Below are 7,296 nucleotides of genomic sequence, written 5' to 3'. Positions count from 1 at the left end.
ATGGTTACCTGGTTTCATCTTTGTCACCCCTCGCCAAAAAGAAAAGGAAACCAGCTTCCTGAAGTTAGCTTCCTCGCTGTGGGTCCCACAGCTCGAAAGCGGGTGGAGAATCTCCGGCTGTGCCAGGGCCAGTGGAGATCTTCCCTCGCTGCGGGTGGAGGTGCCTTGTTGGGGCAGGCCACTCATTCGTCAGCTGCAGGCTCTGGAAGCTGCATTTGATGGCAAAGCCTGGCTCCTGGCGTGGGGACCTCAGTGAAGCAGGCTGAGCGGGTTTTATTGATGTAAAAATTAGCAGGCTCAGGGCCCTGAAGACCCCCCCAAGCTGAGGTGCCTGTCTGCCCCTGTCCTCGGCCTGCAGGGTGGGGGCGCCTTTGTCTGGCTGGCCATGGGACAATCGCCCCTTCTCTCGGGCCACCCCACGCTCTTTAGGGCTTTTCCTCTGCTCACTGCTGCCCTGCCTGGGATGCGGTGGGAGCCAAATTCTGTCTCGGGCTGGAAGGACTGGGAAATCAGCTCTGCCCTGGGGATGTGACCCCCATGTTTTAGTCTGTATAAACTAGCCATGCTGCAGGAACAAATAACCCCCAAATCCTAGGGGTTTAACACAGTATAGCTTATATCTCACTCACGTTAATTTGCCGTGGACCCAGACAGCTCCCCAGGGCAGCTCTCCTCCACAGAGTGACTCAGGGGTCCAGGCCTTTTCCATTCCTGGTTTATCTGAGTACGGGGACGCTGCGGCTGCCTGCACCAGGGGACGACCGAGCAGCATTAAAACCACGTGCCACCCGTGGCCAACTCTAGCGAAAGCAGCGATCTCCGAGGAGCTGAGGGCCCCTGTCCTGCCTCCCTCCCTCCCCTGCTCCAGGTCCCAGGCTTTTAGGACCACATGGGGCAGCTGCTTCTCCCGCCCGGGGGCTGGGGGAGTTCTGATTCTCACACTGGCCGCAGGCACAGCTGCTGACCGCTCACCCTGGGCGGCTCTCTGCACACAGCATGGTGTTCTCCGCCAGCCCTGAACTTCCCTCCTCCCTCAGCCGGGCCTTCCCGGGAGTGACACACAATTCGCCCGGCTCCTAAGTCTCCACGAGACCAAGATTCGACAATATTTCATGGCAAACCGGTTCACGGTGGGTGTGCGCTAGCTCTTGCCAGCTGGTTTTGGCCCCGACTAGTTTGCTTTTGGGGGTTGGGAGCTGTCAGGAGGACAGAGACTCAGAGTCCTGCCATGTCCTGGCTCAGAGCCTGCTTTTCTCTCTTTACATGAAGCCTGGGTCAAGCGGGGGCCAGAGCATGAAGACTTCAAGATGGATGTGTTTCCTGAACCAGGATCCTGACCAGGAAGGCACTGGGAGAAGGTGGCTGGGGGAGGAGGAGGGGGAGGAGGAAGCGGAGGAGGGGAAAGAGGAGAAGGAGGAGGAAGTGGGGAAGAAGGAGGTGGAGGGAGGGGAGGGGAAGGGGGAGGGGGAGGGGGAGGGGGAGGAGGAGGGGAGGGGAGGGGAGGGGGAGTGGGAGGAGGAGGGGGAGGAGGAGGGGAGGGGAGGGGAGGGGGAGTGGGAGGAGGAGGGGGAGGAGGAGGGGGAGGGGAGGGGGAGGAGGAGGGGGAGGGGAGGAGGAGGGGGAGGGGAGGGGGAGGAGGAGGGGGAGGGGAGGGGAGGGGGAGGGGGAAGAGGAGGGGGAGGAGGAGGGGGAGGGGAGGGGAGGGGGAGGGGGAAGAGGAGGGGGAGGAGGAGGGGAGGGGAGGGGGAGGGGGAGGGGAGGGGAGGGGAGGGGGAGGGGGAAGAGGAGGGGGAGGAGGAGGGGGAGGGGAGGGGAGGGGGAGGGGGAGGAGGAGGGGGGGAGGGGGAGGGCTGGGGAGGGGGAGGGGAGGAGGAGGGGGAGGGGGAGGAGGGGGAGGGGGAGGGGGAGGGGAGGGGGAGGGGAGGGGGAGGAGGAGGGGAGGGGAAGGAGGAGGGGAGGGGAAGGAGGAGGGGAGGGGGAGGAGGAGGGGAGGGGAAGGAGGAGGGGGAGGGGGAGGGGAGGGGGAGGAGCAGCAGAGAGAGATGAGAGCAGCTGGTGAGAAGCAGGAGCCTGGCCCCGGCAGCAGGAAGGCGAGCACACCGGGGGTGTAAGTTCTGAACAATCTACATGGAAGGAGGAAGGCGATAGCTTGGATAGTCCCAAACAGTGGGTAATCCACAGGTCAATTGTATCTGGATTTGAAATGAATCGCATGATTACATTTGCAGCAGGCCGGCCTTCCTAATTACGATTAATTCAGCCAATGCCTGGCTTAGTTTACCTTCCCGGAGCTCCACCAAGTGATCCGGATAGAGGGATGGGGCGGTGGAGCCAGCCTGGAGGCACTCCCCACAGACGGGAGAGAGCAGAGTGGCCGGCGGGCTTTCTGAGCATCCTGGAGCCCCAGCTCCTGCCCTCAGCCGGCCCTCTGCAAGCAGGCTCCCTCTGCTCCTGGCAGGAAGGAGGCCCAGTCCGGCTCTCCCTCTCCCTTCACCGTGAAACAGCTGCTCTGGCTCCCTCGGGCAGCTCAGCCTAGCCATTTGCAGCCTTGCAGGGCGCACATGACGAATGTTCAGTTCTGGAACTTGAGCCTCCGAACCAGGAAATTGCATTTTGCCAGCTGCAAATGGCCTGTGGTCCCTCGGGGCCCTTCCCGAGCCGGCAGGGGTGCAGACCGCACTGTCATGTGTTCGCAAGCTCTCTTCGGAGGCCAGGACTCTGTGTCCCTCTGCACGTGTGCACCCACGTGCGGCCTCCGCTCATTAAATCACATCTAGGCTTCCTGAGTCACTTGCACACCAGGCGTCTCAAGAGAGACGGAGAGAAGGCCACTTGAGACAGACAGGAAGCTTCAGCGGCATCCTCTCCCCTCTTCTGTGGGCAGCGAGGAAGAGCTCGTCAGTCCATCAACATCATGGGCAGGAGCTGGCGTCCTCGGCGGTCGGGAGATGCTCTGGGTTTCCCAGGCAGCATCTGGGCAGTTGGGGGGAGGTGACACGGGCATTGCCTCCTGTCCAGCCAGGGCATCGGCTTCGGGCCAGGTGGGGCTCCAGTTTATGCCTTTCCTTCTCGTGCCCAGCAGGCAAGTTCCAGAGCAGCCGTTGGCAGGGACTCAAGGCAGAGCTGCAGGGTGAGTCTGCGGGGCGTCAGGACCTCCCATCAGAGGTGACTTTCCGCTTTGCCAGGGAAAGAGGAGAAAACCATCCTGGACTCCCTTGTGGCTGTGGGAGGGACTAAGCAGCCGCCAGGCCTGCAGTCAGGGCTGGGAAGACAGTGTCCCTGATGATCGCCGGAAGCAGGCGCCCGAGGGTGCTCATTCAGAGAGGGAATAAAGCGACACGTGTGCTCCAGTTCCCGGCTGGGTTCTGGTGGTCTGGGCCGTGTCTCCATGGACAGCAGTGCGCCCCCCGCACCTTCCTGTCCATCTGGACCCACTTGTCCTCGGGTGCTGGCCAGGGATCAGAACGGGCTGTTCTGGTCAGTGGTTTTTGCTGTGAGCACGCAGAGATGGCCCCTGTGTGCAGATGGTCCCTGGCGCCTCTGTCGCAGGTTCCAGCAGCCTCGGCCCAGGTGTGGCGCGAGTCCTATGGGGCCGCTGCTGTGCTGGGGGCTGGGGCCCTTCTCCCCTCCCCCGGATTGCTGACCTCACATTGAGGAGTTTCCACCTCCTTTGCTTTAAAGACTGGGGCAGGCCCTGTGGCTGAGTGGTTAAGTTCTCGCGCTCTGCTTAAGTGGCCTAGGGTTTCACCGGTTTGGATCCCGGGCGTGGACATGGCACCGCTCATCAGGCCACGCTGAGGCGGCATCCCACATGCCACAACTAGAAGGACCCACAACTAAATTATGCAACTATGTACCAGGGGGCTTTGGGGAGAAAAAGGAAAAATAAAATCTTTAAAAAAAAATGTCAATGACTAAAGCTAATTGCTCACGACGCACCGTTTCATAATCGCGCCATGCTGGGCTGCAGTTATCCTGCGGAGCTGGGCCGCAGTTATCCTGCGGAGCTGGGCCCTGTCGCTAATCACACGGGTTTCTCGGAGGAGCTTGGCTTCCAGCCAGCGCCTGGCCGGGCAGACCCTTCCAGAAAGGATGCAGGGGAGCGGGCCCTGGGGAACTGGCCAGGGCAGCGGCCCGACTGCGCCGTCCAGTGAGTGGGGCTGCCCCAGCCAGGCTGCTGCGGCCTCGGCTGACCATGGGGCGCCTGGACCCCTGCGCACAGTGGGCTCTGGGCACAGGCTTGAGACGGGGGTTGTGTCCTAGAGGAGGAGGAAGAGCAAGGCAGGGGGAGAAAGGGGAGAACCAGATAAAAGGAAGGAGGAGGCAGAGAGAGAGGGAGACACAGAGAGAGAGGGAGGGAAAGGGAGAGAGGGGGAGAGACGACCACGAAGGGGGAGCTGCCATGGGTGGGTGGGTGTCTGACAGGCTGGCCACCAGCCTCTGCAGAGAGTTGCTGAAAAATTACTCCAAAGAGACAACGGCCTTTTTCTTAGAGAGCAGGGTCAATACGGAGAGGTCTTTAAATCAGAAGGAAGAAAGACAAATAGCCATTTCACTCATTCGCTGGCTCAACGCTTTCCTCCCGAATCTTCCCCAAGCACCCCCGGGGGCGGGAGGCGGCAGGGCTGTAAGCACTGCTGTGGGCCTCCTGGGGCTCGTGGTCTGGGCGGGGCTGGCCGGTGATTGAGAATCCACCCGGGCCAGGAATGGAGAAGAGCAGGGGGTTTGGGGGGAAAGCCCCACAGTTAGAATGGTTGGGGATGGTCTCTCCAAAACTTGACGAGAGAGAAGGAGCCAGCCCTGTGATGGGGCAGGGAAAAGTGTCCCAGCGGGGAACAGCATGTGCGAGGGGCCCTGAGACCTGAGACGTGAAGGGAGGACGGATGACTCCAGACCTTGGAATTTGGGTGGCCAAGCGGCCCTGAAGGGCGGGCTCCCTGCCAGAGCAGTGCCCGTGGGGACGGGATGTCGGTTTGCACTTCCCAAATTGGCAGCAAGCAAACAACAGTGACGCTCAGATCTCGCGAGGGTGCGGGGCACCGGCAGTTGTGTAGATGGAGGGCGGGCGGGCGGCACGACCAGGACAGCCTTCCCGAGGAGCTCCACAGCCGGTAGGGTGCTGCCCCACATCCTCACTCTGCGGCAGTTCGGGAGATTGGATTCTGAGAAATCGTCAGAGATGTGCACCCAGGACCAGAGCGCTGGCCACGACGTTCAAAATGGCGGAGCATTGCCGAGGTTAAGAGCATGCGGGGTTTCCTGAGGGGCCCTTACCAGACATCTGTCGCCTTTTCAGAAAATATCGAGCGAACGGTAGGTTGCGGTCCATTCGGGCTCAATGTGATCCCGGTTTTGTAAAAATGTGCGTTTACTCCTCGTAGGACCACGGCTGGAAGGGTGAGCACTGAGCCCCAACAGTGGTCACTGCTCCTTGCTGGGATCATGGGAATTCTGATTTTCTTCTGCATTTCTTTCTGTGCTACTTCAGTGATTAAGGGAAAAGAATCGATAAACATAAAATACACATTTAAGAATGTTTGTTCTCAGGCCCTTGTCATCTCTTCCAGACTATTATTGTTTAACCCCACTGTCCAAGGCTGAGTTCATTTTCCATATGGCCATGAGTTCTATTTTTTTTTTTTTTTGGTGAGGAAGACTGTGGCTGAGCTAACATCTGTGCCAATCTTCCTCTATTTTATGTGGGATGCCACCACAGTGTGGCTTGACTAGTGGTGCTAGGTATGCGCCTGTGATCAGAGCCTGCAAACTCCAAGCTGCCAAAGCAGAGTATGAAAACTTAACCACTATGCCACAGGGCCAGCCTGAGCTTTATCTTTTTTTTTTTTTTTTCTGAGGAAGACTGGTCCTGAGCTAACATCTGTGCCCATCTTCCTCTACTCTATATGTGGGACGCCTACCACAGCATGGCTTGCCAAGCGGTGCCATGTCTGCACCCGAGATCCGAACCAGTGAACCCCAGGCAGCTGAAAAGCGGAATGTGCGAACTTAACTGCTGCGCCACCAGGCCAGTCCCTGAGCTTCATCTTTTTAACCACAAATAGGAGGTTGTACCCTGGCTGAGAAAGCTCCATACCACAATCACCTCTGCTCACTTCCCGCTCCCTTGAGAAGGAAACTCGAGCTCCAGATTTGGATATTCAGTGCCCCTTACCACTCTGCCTCCTTTTAGCCATTTCTCTGGCAGATTCTCTATGATCCGGGCCCCCATCCTCTCCCTCTGAAGCTCTCATGCTCTTTAATGAACCCCCTTCTTTGTGTACTCTGCCTCTTCTTCCTGGAATGCTAAGCCTCATATTTCCCTCTTGGGAACTCCTACTCATCCTTCAAAACCTTTTCCAAATAGTTCGCACTGTAATAATATCAATTCTGGTTTTAACTCCACTGCTCTCAAGAAATAGTACAAATTTCTCCGCGTGGCTCCTGTTTGTCACCCCATCCTCACCTTCCACCTTCCTGTGACTTCACCCCCTAACTCCCCACCCACCTCTGTGTTCTACACACTGAACTTCTGGCAGTTGCCTGTGGCACCTCTCCCCCCAGCCCCTGGACTCTCCGAGTGCCTCCTGCCTGGCTGACTCCTACACTTCTTCAAAGTTTTAGCCCGTCTCCTTGCCCTGAGGAGCCTGCTCTGAATCCCCCTGCAGGGGTTAGGGGCCTCGCGCCTGGTTCCTGCAGCCCCCTGGCCTGGGCCCCATTGTGCCGTTCACCACAAGGGGCCACAGTGTCCTCCTACCTGTCTGTACCCTGTTGGAGTCCAGGTGAGCACTGAGGATGGGGGCTGTCATTGGATGGGGACAATGGGGACAATGACGACTTGCCTCGGTGTTCAGGTTCCGAGCGCACAGGAGGCATTTGAATCCGCTTTCCCGCCTCTCTGCACGAGCCCCACTATGGCGCTGACCATCCTGTGTCCCCCTGGACCCGAGAGCCCATGGGCAGGGCCTGGACGTGGGGGGCTGGGTGATGCTCCTGGGAGCCGTGAGAGTGCACCCCAGGAGACCCCAGGTGACCCCACTTCGAGCCTTTGTGGGTGCGCAGTCTGATGGCAGAGCGGACTGGCTCTGCGGCTGTGGGCAAAAGGACGTCGTTTCCTACCTGTGTCCTGTCTGTAATAGGGCGGATGAGTAACCCACCCTGGGTTGCTGGGGCGTCGCCGTGGACCGTGTGTGAGTGAAGCGACTGCCTGCATTGCTCTCCGCTCCCGGTCAGTGCCAGGGTGGGGAGGGGGGGCGTTCAAGCCTCCAGGAGGGCTGGGGTCTGACCTGAGCCTCGGGC

General features: G+C 59.5%; 1 long non-coding RNA gene across 1 annotated transcript; it reads left to right on the top strand.

Annotated features, from left to right (window-relative positions):
- Positions 1 to 912: 912 nt before the first annotated feature.
- On the top strand, positions 913 to 3,889 carry LOC139045465 (uncharacterized). The gene is made up of 4 exons (XR_011503795.1): positions 913 to 1,130; positions 1,270 to 1,358; positions 3,080 to 3,130; positions 3,733 to 3,889. It is a non-coding gene; the product is annotated as an uncharacterized lncRNA (long non-coding RNA).
- The last annotated feature ends 3,407 nt before the right edge of the window (positions 3,890 to 7,296 follow it).

This window comes from Equus asinus, chromosome 5, assembly GCF_041296235.1.
Source record: "Equus asinus isolate D_3611 breed Donkey chromosome 5, EquAss-T2T_v2, whole genome shotgun sequence".
Classification (NCBI taxonomy): domain Eukaryota; kingdom Metazoa; phylum Chordata; class Mammalia; order Perissodactyla; family Equidae; genus Equus; species Equus asinus.
This window is presented reverse-complemented; position numbering and strand designations above follow the sequence as displayed.